Here is a 17190-nt window from a genome sequence, read left to right on the forward strand (position 1 = left end):
GCTTTCATTCATTGTTGCCCACCAAACAAACAACATATTTGAATTTGATTTTGTATCTGTAGAAAAGAAACTACAATGTTACCTTTTATATAGGTGAGAAGAAATTAGGTATTCTGTTGCTTTCTTTGGGTGATCTCAATTTACTTAAGAAATCATTTGGTAAGATAGTTATAATGTATTTGGCACTGAAAGTTGTGACTAGAAAATAGTTTTCTACTTTAAAAATAAATGTCTTGGCTTTCCTCCAACATTTATTTTCAATAAATGCCTAAGCATTTATCTTGCAGCAGGAGACCATTATCCAGTCACAATGCTCAATTCCTTTGACATTATCTCTTAAGTAAAACAGTAACGTTAAGAATAAAGGACTTGCTGATTGAAAGAGTGTGTTAGTATGCTGGGTAGGTGAACAAATGCTATGGGTGAAAATCACTCCTTTAATCGTCATTTGAGGTGGAAAAAGCACATATTTTCTTCTCTTCAGAGACACTTTGTAATGGGGTTTGGGGACAAGGGTTAGGGTAAAGTGCTTGGCCACGTAAGAAGCTTAAAAAAATACAGATTCTAGCATTTTCTTTTGTAAATGGCATCTTCATGCACTCTTACATAATTTAATCTCTGACATTCTTTGGTGCTTCTTGAATATTTAGTTGCAGCATGACTTAGAGTAGCTCTGAGGATCCTCATTTATCCTAAGGTATTCTCTTTATGAAGGTCCCTCTACAATATGACAATCTGTGCACATCTTCTCTTCACCCAGTAGTCAATGGAGATTTTTCTCTTCCTGAATGTTAATCAAATCAGAAGACTGTTCTTATAAGAATTTGTGTCTGAAGTTACTGGAGGGTCTAAAGATACATGGTCATCATCAGATTTAGTGTGTATATTTTGTAGGCAATTAATATTACAATGGGGAGGCATCTGTATCCTGAGAAGATGGTGTCCATTCTGAAAATCATTATTTCCTTGGGGACAGAAATGCATTTAAGAAAAACAAGTCTTCTTGGACACAGATCTGATCATATCACTTCTCTGCTTAACTATTTCACTTAATGAACTTTTGACCATCTGTTAAATGTCTTCTGAACTCCTTAAAAGAATGGCATGAGAATTCTTAAAATAGAACATCAACACATGCCACAAGCTGGCTTGAATCTACCAGGATACCCCTTCTTTGGGAAAGCACTTTCAGATATTACCTGCGACCTTACCTTCCATTTTATACATGGATGAAATACTACTATTTTCTCTAATATAGGACCTATGTTTTACATACACTAGTATTTCTACAGAACTTAGCCATGACCCTGGTACATTGTAGAAAGTCATTTCATTATCACAGAATAAGAAGAGGCAGTCAAACCACAGGGGTTTCCCGAAGTCCAGGCTAACCACTTCCCCTTGTTGATGCCACCTTAATCCTCACAGCCGATTTCTCACATGTCTCCTTTCAGCCATATAAACACTTTAAAAAGTAGGAACAAATCAAAGACAGGTTGCAGAGCTAGAGGAATCCTGTGCTTATCTAGGAACACCCACATTCACCCTTATAAGGATATGTGTGAAATATCTCTTTTTGGTCTTAGTATCATTAACACTATATTTCTCCTGAACAAGCAGTTAAGTTTGGTCCTATGAAAATAATAAGCCTTAAATCAGATTCTAAGATGTTCTGATCATTGCGAAATTAGAAAGCTCAAAAAAAAAAAAAAAAAGAGCAATCTTTCACAGGTATGTGATATGAATGTGTATGTACTAATTTTTTTTTTCTGGCTTTATTTTCATACCTATAGTCCCTTACTCTGACTCCCACAGTCATTTGCAATATCCCTTTGTACTGTATAAACTCCTTTGTGTAATCAGCTGGGACTCAAGTAAACAACATAATCTCAAATTATTTGCTTCCCACTTTGTGTCAATAATCTAATTTCTTCTGTCTGCTAGACATAGACAAAGTGTCATGTTCATCCTTCATCTATTTTAATTCTAATATCAGTAGTTATGTCTTTGTGATGAAACAGCACATGTATTTTCTACAGGGCACCTTACACAGAGAGGGACCAGAAAACCACCTGCATTGTCTTTCAATTTAATTATTAATCTTTTATTTTGAATGCAGAATTGAAAATATTTGATTTAAAAAGGAGCCTCAAACACAACACTAAATTATAATCTGGATTGAATAGAAACCATCAACTTAAGTGATTATAATGCTAAAAGAGCAGAAGGAAGATGATCCTACTGGTGGACTGGGTCAGGCAGTGTCAATATTTTAAGATCTTCTTTTTCTGAGAGTCTCTATCATCAGAAAATGAACTCTGATGATTTTTCAATTTCAGCCATTTGGAAGTTTGCTTGTTTGTTTGTGGTATGTGTGTGTGTGTGAGAGGGGCGTTCTTTGTTTTATTTACCTAAAATTGCAAAGTCATTTCTGTGAAAGATCAAAGGACAGCTAGTACCCAAAGTCAATTCTCAATTACCTTTGGCATAGGCAATGAAGTTACATGGACTCTAGCAACAGTTTTCACATATCCCTTAGTCAAGACTCAGTATCTCCTGCCACCAAGCTTGTCTTAGAAGAACTGTTCACAAAAAGCAGAATGTACAGGTTTAAGCTGTACCTCATTTCACCTCTGCAAGATTACAAAAGGAAACTGAAATTTCTAAAGATGTTTTATAGAAAACAGAACAGGAAGAGAGGAAGCAAAGGTAAACTGAATGTAGAATCACTGGTACCTGAAATTCTGAGAACAGTCTGTACTGGGGCATGCACTGGAAGGATCCAAAGTAATTAGTAACCCTTTATTGGACTTGATGAGAAAGAGGAGGAAAAGGTTACACTTAAGAATACAAAAATAATTATATGCATCGAATCTATTCTAATTCTTCAAATCAAAAAAGGGCATGCTGTATGAATGAGCCTCCTGTGTGTCTTACTTAGTAGGTCAAGGGCTTTTTCAATCAAGGAGGAAGAATATATAGTTTAGGCCCATTGGCACAGAAAATATTACCAAGTCATTGGAACAAACAAGCAACCTTGGGAAGGTGCATGCTAGCTGAAGAACAAACAGCACTGAAAAGCTTGTTTTCTCTTCAATTTAAAAAGGGCATATGCTCTGTTAAGTTTTTAAAGGTGTATTCTAATGTGCATATGTACAACAGATTCTATGAAAAGTGCAGCCTATAGAATTAGGCAGCTAAGTTCTTGATCCTGTGCAACCTATCATTTAGGCCTAGTTGCTTTTAATCTCTATACCTCTACTACCTTGCCCTTTAAACAGATACAACATAAACACCCACCTTAATGGGCTATATAAAGTTTAAATTAATTAGCCTGGCAAACAGTAAGATTTTAATAAACGAGACAGATATATTCTATGTGAAAATGTTATTCTGATCTTAAGAATAGAAAACATATGCGATAATTCTACTGACCAGATGATGTTTGATGATAAAATAAAAACAACCTACAATTCCAGTCAAATGCTTTAAAACTCCAGTTATGCACTTGGTATGAAATGAAAACCACAAATTAAAGTAAAAATCATCTTTCCATCTTTTCTGTCCTTTTATCTCCTTCATGTCCTCTTATTTGTGAATTTTTTGAGGTATTTCAAATATATACATATATTCTTTTAACTATGCAAAAAATGATCACACTCTCCAGAAAACACAGTTTATTTTTTCACACCTTGCTTTCTGTCCCCCCATAATACGTGTTTGGTTGCACCCCCTGTCAACACACTCAGAGAATTCTTCCTTGTACACAGTTGCATGGTGTTTCATAGTTTAGATGTAAAACAATTTACCTAATCAGCTCTATATCATTAGAAATTCAGGTTGTTTGCTATCTCATAAGCATGAATATACTGCCAAATATCTATTTACATGTTACTTTGTTGGTAAAATTCTTAGATCCTATTTTATTCATATTTTAAAAACATATATCTGTTTTAAAATCTTCATTGTGAAAACATCCCCCCCAACATTTTTAACAGCATGAAGAATCTTGACCCCGGGAACTACCAAATTTTAAATTTTGCCAATCTATTTATGTAAAAGTTGATTAAAGTCTGATTAACATGTAAACATACTTTTCCTGCACTTTCTATGAGAAAACAATGCCATGGTTGTACCTTATTTCTGTTGTTACATTTTTATAAAACCATGAGAATAGTAAAAAAAATAGTTGTCACAGGTGGGCCGGCTGGTGCATGCTTATAATCCCAGCAGCTTGGGAGGCTGAGGAAGGAAGATCACAAGTTCAAAGCTACCCTCAGCAAAGGTGAGGTGCTAAATAACTCAGTGAGATCCTATCTCGAAATGAAATACACAATAGGGCTGGGGATGTGGCTCAGTGGTCAAGTGTCTCTGAGTTCAACCCCTGGCACTCTGCCCTGTCCCCCAAAATAGTAGTTATTAAAAATGGATTTTTCCCTCTCTCTGAAAGGATTTTCAAACATAATTTCATTATAAGTTTACAATCAAGATCACTTCACATCTTGAATGTACAAAATTCTCACTTTCAAAATTTTATTTTATCTTTCTAGGGTAAATACATATACTCAGAGACCATAGCTACAGAAACACACACACACACACACACACACACACACACACACACCCTTCTTATTACTTTAAGAGCTACAAATTAAATGCAGCTAAATAAGTAAGTATTTAGCAAAGTTCAATTCCAAATTTGTCTGAGGAGTCCTAAATCATGATAAATATCAGATAAAGGCAAAAACATGCACATTAATATTTTACTTGTCTTTCTTAGTAGGTCAGAGTTCTGTTATTTTTCTCCAATGACCCATATTTAAAATTATTTTAATTTTTTTTTTTTTTACAAATTGAAAAGAAAACTTGACACATCTTCATGAAATTTTGAATTCTTTTGACTTCTGGAGTCAGTCAAGAATTATACTCTGCACTTTTACCTTCATAAAAAAAGCTCATTAGGGTTTATTTGTAAATGCTAGTAGATTTCTATACTGAAGAAAAATATATTCAATTTTGAATGATTTGCTAAATATCTACATAGAAATTTTCTTATGAACATGGTTGTTTAATGGTAACTGTGAATTCTATCTGTATATTTCACATTAAGATATTGTAGCTGACAGAACTATTTGACTTTTCTCAGTGTTTTAGTAACTCCAAATTTGGAATCTCACTTTAAACTTGTAAGGAAATGTGTTGAGAATAAGTCATGCATGCAGAAGGTAGGACTTTTCTACTTACAATGTGAATGTTTATTCAATGGTTTTACATAAAATAAGAAATTCCTTATATTTTTAATACATACATAGAGGAAAACACTGTTTTCTATTTTATATGCGTGGTGCTACCTTATTGTACCTTCATTATTTTTAATTCCAATTAAAAAATTTGAATAATTCTTAAAAATGCTCCTGCTACAAGAAATCATGTGAGAGCCCTCTGCTGGCCAAAGCAGCATCAGAAACTCTCCTCAAAAATCTAAAATATCATTTGACATTTATTTAGTATTATATTTTAATAACATTGATGGAATTGATAGCATACAAAGTGCCAAATTCTTTTAATTTCTTTTGATAAACTTCAAAAGTAATATTTTTACATTCAGAATTCAGTATTTAAATTTGATAAAAATGTTCTTGTCTATATAAATTAGAATCATACATTATTTTAGAATCACAGAATTGTTGAATTATAGAATTTTGTAGCACAGATAATTATTAGAGTTAGTGTAGCCAAACTTCCTCACTTAATGAATAAGAAAAACAGGCTAATTTAGGTTAAGTGCTTTGCATATGGTCATAATATATCTATTTGGAGCATAGGAGCTAGAGTCTACTTCTATATACTATAGTACCAAGTGATCTGGAAAAATGTAATTAGTTAACTGCCTCATTTTTCCTGTTTCCCCTTATATAGAATTTGTACTTATGTTTACTTTAGACTTGTTTTCATGCCTTTTTGTTTTCTTAAATCCGGCATCTGAAAGCTTTTCTAGGCTGAGTTAAGACATGAGCATTAAGTGATTTGCAGTTTAAAAGTAGAACACAGAAACAAAAAGTGAAGCAAAACAAAACAAGGAATATATTAGTTCCCCATTGCTGCAAAATAGATTGTGACAATAACATTGCAGCTCACAACAACACTCTTTTATTAGCTCACAATTTTCTTGGTCAGAAGCTCAGGATTGGTGTGGCTTGGTGTACTTGAGAGAGCATCACAAGGCTGAAATCAAGAAGTGGCTGGGTTCTGTGTCTTTCTACAGGCTCTGGAAAAGCTTCTGAGCTAGTTTCTGTTGTTGACATAATTAAATTCTTGTGGTGCTAGAGCTGGGGTTCCTCTTGCCTTCTGGCTTTTGTCTGGGGGTTTCTCTCAGTTCTTTGCCACATGGCCCCTTCCCTCTATAAAGACAGCAATGGAGCATTCCCTTTTGTTGAACTTCCCACTACACTTCAAGTCATTTTTCAGGAAGTTACTTAGTTTATTTTACTTGTATATTGATAAGAGCTATTTAAAGGTAAGTTTAACCCATGCTATTTTCTCTTAAAGTCTGCTGTGTATATAATATGACTTAGCCAGGAGAATGATCATCCTGTATAATCACAAGTCCTAGGATTCAATAGCACATATGGGTATAAGGTTCTTAAGGATCATCTTAGAATTCTACCTACAACAGCAGAATAAAATTTTCCTACCAAAATACATCTCCATGGAAAGGAAAATTTTATGCACTTCTGCAGTCTTCATTATCCTTCCACTATTTCAACATGAATTTTAACGTGACAACAGAGTGAAGAGTGTTGTGGAATAAAAATAAGAGATAACAGGTTAAGAAGGGTGAGGAATATCAGGGAGAGCATAGGTAAGCAGATGGGAAAAAGTAGGATACCATGAGTGTTCCTCATTGAGAAGTGGAGATTTGAATAAAGATATGAAGAAGATGATAGAGTTGTCCATACAGATATCTGGTGAAATAACGGAGGCACCAGAGGTAACAACTAGTGTATGGGCTTAAGGCAAGAAGGACCAACCTGGCATGCTAAACAAAGAGCAATGGATGACCATGTGAGTTCACTGGAGTGAGAACAAAAATTCTTAATAAAATTCTGGCAATTGAATACAAAAACATATCAAAAAGATAGTGCCCCATGATCAAGTGGGGTTTATTCTAGGGATGCAAGGATGGTTCAACACATGGAAATCAATAAAATAATTCATCACATCAATAGACTTAAATATAAGAATCATATATTATCACCTCAATAGATGCAGAAAAAGCATTTGAAAAAACAGCACTCCTTCATGTTCAAAACATCAGAAAAACTAGGGATAACAGGTACTTATCTCAACATGGTAAAAGGTATCTATGCTAAGCCCCAGGCCAATAGCATTCTAAATGGAGGAAAGTTGAAAGCATTCCCTCTGAAACCTGGAACAAGACAGGGATGCCCTCTTTCACCACTTCTATTTAACATAGTTCTTGAAACACTGGCCAGAGCAATTAGATAGACAGATAAAAGAAATTAAAGGGATACACATAGGAAAAGAAGAACTCAAATTAGCACTATTTGCCGATGATATGATTCGATACCAGAAAACCCAAAAACTTCTAGAACTAGTAAATGAATTCAGCCAAGTAGCATGATATAAAATCAACACCCATAAATCAAAGGCATTTCTGTATTTTCTGTATATCAGTGATAAATCCTCTGAAAGGGAAATGAGAAAAACTATTCCATTTACAATAGTCTTAAAAAAAAGAAAAGAAAAAAATGTAGGAATCAACTTAACAAAAGACATGAAAGACCTCTACAATGAAAACTACAGAAAACTAAAGAAAGAAATTCAAAAAGACCTTGGAAGATAGAAAGATCTTCCTTGTTATTTGTTAGACAGAATATTGTCAAAATGACCATACTACCCAAAGCACTATAGAGATTTAATGCAATTCCAAAAATGAAAATAAGAAGCAAGGTTAAGAGGTCCAGTTAATGTGTTGCTGTAGTTATGGAGGAAATGGGAGGCCATTACAAGCTAATGAAATATGTAAAATCTAGAAGTATCACTTCTGGTGCTTTAATAAGAATAGCTTATATATAATTTGTTGGGTTTGGATAAGTATATTCTGTTTTGTTATCATCATCACAATCCAGATAATACCTGTCTATCAACTAGAAAGAGTTCCTTGTGTTCTTTTTTACTTCTGGATTTTATGTATCAATTATGCTTCACAAAAATCTAGAAAAATAATTTTTATTACTAAATGTAAAAAATAAGATTATAAAGAAGCAAGAGTATTAATAGGAAGATATCCCAAAAGCCTGTTTCTGAAATTCATGCTATAGATGATGATGGTCAGGACAACAGTTTAGGAGTACAGGTGGTAAGGACTGGCAGGGTTCTAAATATATGTTGAGGGTTGGACTGGTGTTTTTAAACTGGGATGTATGAGACAAAAAGAAGAGATAAGAAAGAATTGAAGTCATTTTTTTTTTTCATCAGTGGCTGACCACAAAAAGTTGTTCTTTTCTGGGGTGGAGAATGTGAGAAAAGTCAGAGACTTACATTTACATGTTGCACTTGATGTCTTTCAGGATATCCAAGAAGATAAGTCACATAGGCAATTGGATATGTAAGTCTAGAATTCCTGGATGGGATGTGGCTTGAAGATGTAGATTTGTAATTCATGGGCACAGAAGGTATTTTAAAACTATGAAAACTGGGTAAGAACATAAGGGAGAGTTAAAGTGAAAAATAGAAGAGAGCTGGGCGCTTTGGCTCATGCCTGTAATCCTGGTGGCTTGAGAGGCTGAGGCAGGAGGATAGGAAGTTCAAAGCCAGCCTCAGCAACTAAGCAAGGCACTTAGCAACTCAGCAAGACTCCTTCTCTAAAATATAAAAAAAACGGGCTGGTAATGTGGCTCAGTGGTTAAGTACCCTTAGGTTCAATCCTTTATACCTAAATAAATAAATAAGAAGAGAAGCAATGACAGACCTGCTGCACTCTGATATTAAGGCATCAGAAGGATGATGAAGAATGAGTAAAGGAGATATCTAAGAAAAAAAAAAAAAACCCAAAAACTAGTGAAGTAGAAGGAGAGCTAACGTGATATCACCGTAGATGGGAGAAAAATGTGTCAAGGAGGAAGGAGTGACCAACTGTATTAAATGTCACTGACAAGATTAAATAAAAACAGGTTCTGAGACTGGATCATTAGATTTTTTGCAATCTGGAGGGCACTGGTGACACTGATAAGGCTAGTTGTGATGAAATGATAGGGATGAAAGTCAGACCAGAGCAGTTTTAAGAAAGCATATGAAAAGAGGAACCACATAAAAAGAGTATGAACTATAATTTCAGAAACTTGCCGAAGCTAAATAAAACAAAACATCAAGGAATGGAGAGGCTATAGCTGGCAGACAAAAAAGAGTCAAGTGAAGTTCTATTGTTTTTTTTAATCCTAGAGAAATCATAGCATGTTGTATGGTTACAGAAACAATCTAGGAGCAAGGAAAAATTGATGCAGAAGACAGAAGAACTTCTAGAAGGATGTCTTTTACTTGGTGATTGAAGGACACTTATTGCAGATTATTCTTTTTTTCTTTTAACCTTGGTAGTTTCTTTTTAAATTGTTTTATTTGTTCTCAGATGTACATGACAGTAGAGTATATTTTGACATATTGTATATATATATGCAGTATAATTTATTCTAATTAGAATTCCACTCTTGAGATTGTACAAGATGTGGCATTTCACTGGTGGTATATTCATATATGAGTATAGGAAAGTTATGTCTGGTTCATTTTTCTTGAGAAAGAACACAAAACTTCTATTTTATGCCTAAAAATCCATACCACATCTTGTTATAATAAATACATTAAATGTACTTAGAGTCATTTTCATAATAAAAATGCTTTACACATAGATTTTACTAAATAAACCAATTTCAAGATGTCATGCTATTTCAATCATATTTAAAGATAGCAAGTTGAGTTGGAATGAGTAGGGAGAGAAGTGTGAATATACAGAAAGCTAATCATGTTTGTCAGACATGTGTGTCAAAGAAACAGTTTGAAAGCTAAAAGACACAGGTTTGGTTTCTAATCATCATCAAATGCCTTTTTACAATTGTAAAGATAATACTCCCTCGAGGTTTCATTGTCGTTATAAAAAAATGTTGTGCCATTTTTATTTCTAACATCCATTCCAATAAATTCAATGTGAAAACATTCTCTGACTTCTGGCAACATATAAGAGGTAAGATATAAAGCTGGCATTTGCTACTAGTGAGGAAGACAGAACTATATTCAACTAACAGAAAATAAGAGGAAAATGTGTATATAAAATGGGGTCCAGCAATCAGGTATAAGGCATCCAAAAAATGCAATATGTATCCTTCTGCAGTCCCCCATTCCTTTTGCTCAATTACTAACTCATCAGTAGACTTCAATTCTCCTGTACCTAAATTCTGTTCTGCTTATACATTAAAGAGCTTTTGAATTAGAAAGTCTCTTATTTTAACTGTTTCCCAGTAAATGACTGATTTGGACACCAGCAGAATCCTGTTTCAGAAATGCTATGAGAATATATGAATACTTAGAGTGGAGGATGGTTACACTGTGTTTTCTTTCAAGTGGGGAATCTGAAGGATGTCAAATATTATTCTTCTGTTAATAGTAAGTTCCTGTTTCTCCTCATGCATCTCTGAATTTAAAACCAGGTAAAATTTATTTCAGTTTGCTCCCTTTTTTCCCCTGTAGGTTTGTGGACTTCCTGTGACCTTAGAATAAGGTTAGAGAATAAACTTACATGTCATAATTACATCTGAAATAAGGCACACTTTAGGACTTGGTGGTTGCTTCCAATGGCTTTAGTAACTATGCCTGGGAAATCACATATAGTTTCTTTTGCAGGTTCCAGAAGATCTGAAATGTGACCAACAATTTTAAAAGACAGTAGAATACAACAATTACTAATTGGGCATTATGTAAAATTGTGAATGTGTAAACGATGTGATTCTGCAATCTGCATTTGAGGTAAAATTGGGAGTTCATAACCCACTTCAATCTAATGTATGAAATATGATATGTCGAGAGCTTTGTAATGTTGTGAACAACCAATTAAAAAAAAAGAACTAAAATAAATAAATAAATAAATAAATAAAAGAGTAGAAAAATAAGAGAAGAGTAGCAAGTGAATGAGGGAAAGAAGCAAAGTGATTAAATATAATTCTTTTTACCAAAGGCACTTCAATATCATTATTAAATCAGAGGATGTGCTGCTTAGTAGTCTTAAAAAAAAAACAAAACATAACACAGTTAAGAGGGCAATGGTGCAGACTATTTTAGCACGACCTTGTCTTAAACAATTGCGATATGCTTGTCATTATGCAAGTACTATAGATATATTTATTGATTGGACTTGAGATTCATGTGCCCGATCTTTTTTTACAGGTAATATTTTTACTTACTAAAACCACTTGTCTGTTCTCTATTTCCTATTCAGTTTCTAATTTGTGATTCTTTGGAATTTACACTTTCTTAAGAGAGACACTATTTCTTTGATGTTCAGCTTCTTTCTTTGAAAAGATTTATTTATTTATTTATTTGCCATTTTTACAGAGAATTAAACCTGTTTCTGACCACATCTATTGGAAGATTTTTTGTGCAAAGAGGTTTTTGAGAGCTTATATGCTCTTATTGTTTGCATTGTTATTCAAAGGCATTTTAACATTTTGAAAAATACATTTAGGCTTATTTACTTTTCTCCTGTTTACTCTGAATTGTTTATACTTTCTATTATCTATTTAAAATACAGACCAAAATTATTTCTATTACACCATGCACCTCTTACTTTCCAGGTACAAAATGATTTAATTTTAAGCAGAATGTTTTATTTTTGATAATTAAAATATAATTGTTTAGTACAATGAAATCCCGTAGACAGGAATAAACAAAGACTTATTTATATGTATATCTGTGTCTTCATAATAGTTTAATAAATATTCCTAGGAACACTTAACCTGAGTTCATTGAGGAAGAATTTGGAAAAGCTGTTTCTCCACAGTAAACAGCTCAGAATTTAAATGAAAGTCAACTTTTTACTTTCAAAGAGAACCTTTCCAGTTGTACCTCTGAGAATATGCTAACCAAGCCACAAAAGAACTGATTGGCTCCAACGGTCACAAAAACAGATTTGTCCATAAGATTAGCTGTTCTGCATCTCAGGAGTCACTGCAAAGACAGAGAAACTGGAAGAAATAAAAAGTACATACTGAGAAGGGTCTGTGCCGGAATCAGAATCAGACTTTGTGATTAATCCAACACCTTTGTGTTCTGAGTACCAATCATTAACGCCATTAAACTGCTTGTTTCTTAATTGCATTCTTGTGTAGGTAACTCAAGGCAAAAAACGAACGAGCTCCGTGAAGCCCACAATCAAAGTTGATTGCGTCCAACCTTACTGTTGCACCTCTATTAACCTACAAGCTGTGTGGGCAGGACTTATAAAAAGCACTTCGACAGAAAAACTGTCTCCTTCAGATTTTGCTGCACTTGCATTTATTATGAATTTTCTGGAAATTATGAGATAGAATCGCTAATGACCCTGTTGTAGACAGCCATTATCTCAAACTGTGAATACTGGTTGTCATTTTCAGTGTCAACAGATGTTGACCTTAGGGTGGCAACTTTTCCTTCATTGTATGAACCTAATCAACACTATATCCATCAGTTTTCTATAAAATGCACCATCCAATTAGAAAGTAAGCTTTTTAAAAAGAGAGGTCTAGGGTTAAAATCTCATTTAAGCTGCATTAGTCTAAATGTGGCTTTGGGCTATTTATATTAGATGAAGCTATTTATGATTTCTCTAAAGGAGAGGAAAGGACACTTTGGGGACTACAAATAAATTGATTTAATGGTATGCATGACTTCACATTCAATTTCTACACAAGTACTCCTTGATATGAGGTAGTGAAGATTTTTGACAAAAATCTTTATTTTCATCTCTGTCCTGATCTTTGTAGAAATACTACTTGCAAATATGTAGGTAAACTGGCAAAGACATGGTGATAAAGAGTTCTGAAGCATGGTTGGGACACAACAATTATTATGCACCCCCAAATTAAATAGAACCGAAACCCACTAAACCACATCATTATCACATGGAAATGTGGTATGAATTCCTGATTTCAGTCTAGTTTTATAAAATCATATACTATATTATGTATGTGGTTTTAAGCTACTTTTCTTCACATGACGTTCCCAATCAAATTTCATTTGATGCTGATTGGATGTCTTTATTGACTTTTAAGGTGACTCTATTGGCATTTAACTCAGTTTGATTTTCAGGCAAATACTCATTCAGTTTATTTATCCAGTGGACTGACTGCTACATATAGAGGCAGAATTTTGGGCTCTGGTGAAAAAAGTGAAGGAAGAATCACAGACATTTACTTTTCCAGCTCTTACAGACCAAGTGAAATATAGAGAGAATTCCATTTCAACATATAATTTTAAAAACCATTTTTTACATATCTTTGCAAGTAGTCTCTAGAAAGTATTTTTTAGTGATCTGATTATAGTTCATTACATGAACTAAAACTTCTGTGTGTTTTTATTGTATCAGTTAGGTTTCATAACAAAGTGATAATGTTTTCAAATTTAATATTTATAGTAAACTTTCAGTGTTTAGATTTTGACTTTCCCTTTAATAGAAGTGATTCTAAAAATCTGACAGTTTGATAGTTTTCAGTTAGCATTGGACAGCTAAAGAAGACTATTTCCTGTAGACTGACAGTTGTATGATAGAGGAGAAAAATGAATGATTGGAAAAGAGTAAGAAAGAAACTGTGAAAACAGATTCTTTACCTCAGTTTAAGAAGAGTAAATAGGAGAATAAGTTTCTGAATCTATGAAACTCATTAGCTTGAACTTAGGCTAGATTTCAGGCAAGTAAGATCCCATGTTCTAAAAGAGTATCTTTGGAAAATTTAAACTAAATTGTTTTTCCTGAAAATAATGACTTGGGGGACTTAGTGATTTGATTTAGACCATGTTTGTAACTGGGCCAGTGGAAGTGTGAATGCAAATATATTTGTATAAATGAAATAAATAAACTGGGATTAATCAAGAAGAAAAATTGGGAATGGGAAAGTTTTTTAAAACAAAAATTTGGATATAAGATATGAATTATGTATAAATGAACAAAGAGAAGTCACAAAAGAAAATCTAGTTAAAGTATCAAATTAATATAAAAGGTAAAATGTTAATTAGTTACAAGTTCTTTTTTTGTTAATATTTCCTGAGAATGATGGTAAATAATAGCTTGATTATGGGTAGCTTTGGAATTTTCACCATAGATACACTAACAGGAAATTTAGAAAGTAAGATTTCCAATTGTGATACATGAGGAAGTAGATTTGATAAGACAATAGCAATACTCACTAAGTGACAGAGAAATATAGGTTAAGGCAAATAACTAAAATAAGACATATAAATCATTGTTAGAAATTACCTTAATGTAAAATAAAATGACACAAACAGAAAGAATTATGGTGCCAAACGGAAATGATCTAACATTCTGATACATGGTCAATATCTGTGTTTCTGATATTCCAAATTTATTTTATATAATAGGATAATTTCCCCAAAATTTATAGCTAATCATTAAATACTTAATTACATTTTAGTCTTTTTTAATTGAAAAGGTAGCTAACTTAAAGGGCAACAGGGCTAGTTGTAACAACTCATATCCTTGTAGCATCTTTCTTCATGTTTCCATTGTAGTTGAAATGCTCAATCTTCTTTCCCTTTAATTCATCCTCCATAGATATTTTTCAAACATATTCATTGTGCTATATTTATTGCTACTTATTAATACTCAGTAATTAAAGCCAACTTTAGTTATACACTAATATTCTTTTTCATGCCTTTCCTGGCATCCCTCAGTTTAATATCTGATAATTTTTGTTCATATTATTTTCCAAAAAACCTTATCTATTCACCACCAGATTTAATCCTGGTCTTCATCAAGCTCAAGTTGTTTTGTTTTGTTTTGTTTTTGTCAAGCTAAGGGTAAAATTTTCACATATACAAATAGAAGATTTGATTCTTCCTGTGGTTCTTCATTTGCAATAATAACTACTGTGCCAACTATTTATTACACAGCAATTGATTGTGTGCCTACCAGGTGTGACATACACTTCTAGAAATGGACATAGAGCAGTGAACAAGAAGCAGAATTCCCTGTCTTCCTAGACTTTCTTTATTTGTGTCAGAGAGTTGTTGCACATTTATCATAATAATTCATAAATTCCTTTAAGAAAAGCCGACATTAGTCATTATTGACTCCAATCACAGAGAGCTTAGCTAAGAACAGCACATGCCAAATTCCAGCTATTTTTGTTTTTTAGAAATTTAGTGTAATTATTCATTTGATGCTGATTGGGTGTCTTTATTGACTTGCAAAACCATTTTCTTTTTAGATCACAAATAAAGGAAGGTAATTATATGATTGCTAATTAAAGATATATTGAACATTTATGTTCTATTTTTATAGTTTTTGCTCAAAATCTTAAGCACAAGCTTTAGATAAATTGTACCAAATTCTTCTTTTAGTATAAATAAATACATAGGCATATAAAACACAAATGTATTACATTGGAATCCTAGAAAACATGCATCTGGATTTTCTTTGTAATTTATATATAGAAAAGATTTTATTTAAAAATGTGAATTAACTACAAACAACATGGTGCAATATCTGTAGCCCATGAATGATATGGTTCAGGGATGACATGTATGAAAGGAAGAATGAGGTCCCTTGTGATACTTCATTGTCAACACTGTCAGAAAAGCATCAACTAATATGTCTCGTGTAACTTCTAAAAGATGTATTTGTCCCAAATGGATAAAAAGGGCAGATTCTCTGTATTTGAAATTCACTTACCCATAGGAAAAATTTTAGTTGACTCTCAATAGGACAATACATGCTCACAGCTTGCCAAGAGCATAACCACTTATGATTAATTAAAAAAAATCTGTGAAATTTTTAAAAAAATATATTAGGATTTCTTTGATAGGAATTAATAACAAATACATTATTAATTATTGGGCTTAACTGATTGTTAACATATTGGCTTCTGAAAGCAATACTAAAAATCAGCTATACATTTCTATAGATAAGTTAAGGAAAAAGTAGGTAAAAAAAAAACCGAGTGTGTGAAAAACTTTTCAGTTGGATGCAAAAAGTGATCAGTGGTGGGAAAAATATTTTGGGGAAGCCCTTTTGTTAAATATTTAAGAAGTTTTCTAATTAAAAAGAGGCAACTCTAGTCTATTAAATGCTATTCTGGCTCCCAGTTTCTGATACTTTTCCTTGGGCATTCTGGGATGGTAGTAGTAAAGGAAAGAACGATTTTTAGTAATTATTCTTTTGTTACTATGCTTGTTTCTGCATTAGAATAGGACATGAAGGATATCTTTGTTTCTTTTTTTTCTATGTCTTTCAAAATGGGAAATTACAATGCCATTATGGAAATTTCTGTTCAACACCCCAAGAAGGATTCTTAAATACCAGAATCCTGATGTATCTTGACAGTGTAGAGAGTTTTGATACACCTGAACTTAGAAATCCTCACATAGGAGCTGGCATGGTGTCCCTGACACTTGAGGAACAGATATGAAACAAATAATTCTCAAAAGACCCTATCAATGCCTCTTTTACTTAGGAAGCAACTGTGTTTTAATAATAGTTATAGGTTTTTTTTAGGCTATGGAAAATTCATGTCCACAATACAGTACTAGAACATATTACATAGAACTTCAACTATTTTAGGACTGGTATTTTACAATTTGTTTTGTACAACTATTTTAGGACTGGTATTGTACAATTTTGTTTCTGTACAAACAAAATCATAGGTGAATTGAAATATGCAAGTCTTTCTAGATGAAGGGTTTTTTGTTGCCTTATAGACAGGGTCTTGGGACTGAAGCTCAGATATTCAGAAGTCTTTCCTGTAGGGGATCAATCTAGATTTAAGGAAACTGTGGGTCTTTAAAATTTCTACAAGCAAAATCTTAAAACCACTGTTTTTTTTTTCATCAAATACATTGACAGCTGAAGGAACTAAGGTCCAGTAATAATAAATTACTTGTGAGTGGTGTTGATACCTAATTATTTATTAG

The 17190-nt window shown here is 33.0% G+C and overlaps 2 protein-coding genes across 52 annotated transcripts in view; one reads left to right on the forward strand and one right to left on the reverse strand.

Moving 5' to 3' along the window:
• Positions 1 to 17190, reverse strand: part of Ptprd (protein tyrosine phosphatase receptor type D) — a 2128582-nt gene that overhangs the window by 930390 nt on the left and 1181002 nt on the right. The window lies entirely within an intron of this gene.
• Positions 1 to 17190, forward strand: part of LOC144377281 (uncharacterized) — a 503618-nt gene that overhangs the window by 435583 nt on the left and 50845 nt on the right. Inside the window, exons 5-6 of one of the 3 annotated variants that reach the window (XR_013438122.1) lie at positions 10915 to 11037; positions 12396 to 14143. The exons of the other annotated variants lie outside the window; for them this stretch is intronic. The gene's annotated coding sequence lies outside the window, so the exon portion shown is untranslated. Of the gene's footprint in view, positions 1 to 10914; positions 11038 to 12395; positions 14144 to 17190 lie in introns of those variants that run through there. 3 annotated transcript variants of the gene reach the window in all.

This window comes from Ictidomys tridecemlineatus, chromosome 4 (genome assembly GCF_052094955.1).
Source record: "Ictidomys tridecemlineatus isolate mIctTri1 chromosome 4, mIctTri1.hap1, whole genome shotgun sequence".
In the NCBI taxonomy this organism is placed as follows: Eukaryota; Metazoa; Chordata; class Mammalia; order Rodentia; family Sciuridae; genus Ictidomys; species Ictidomys tridecemlineatus.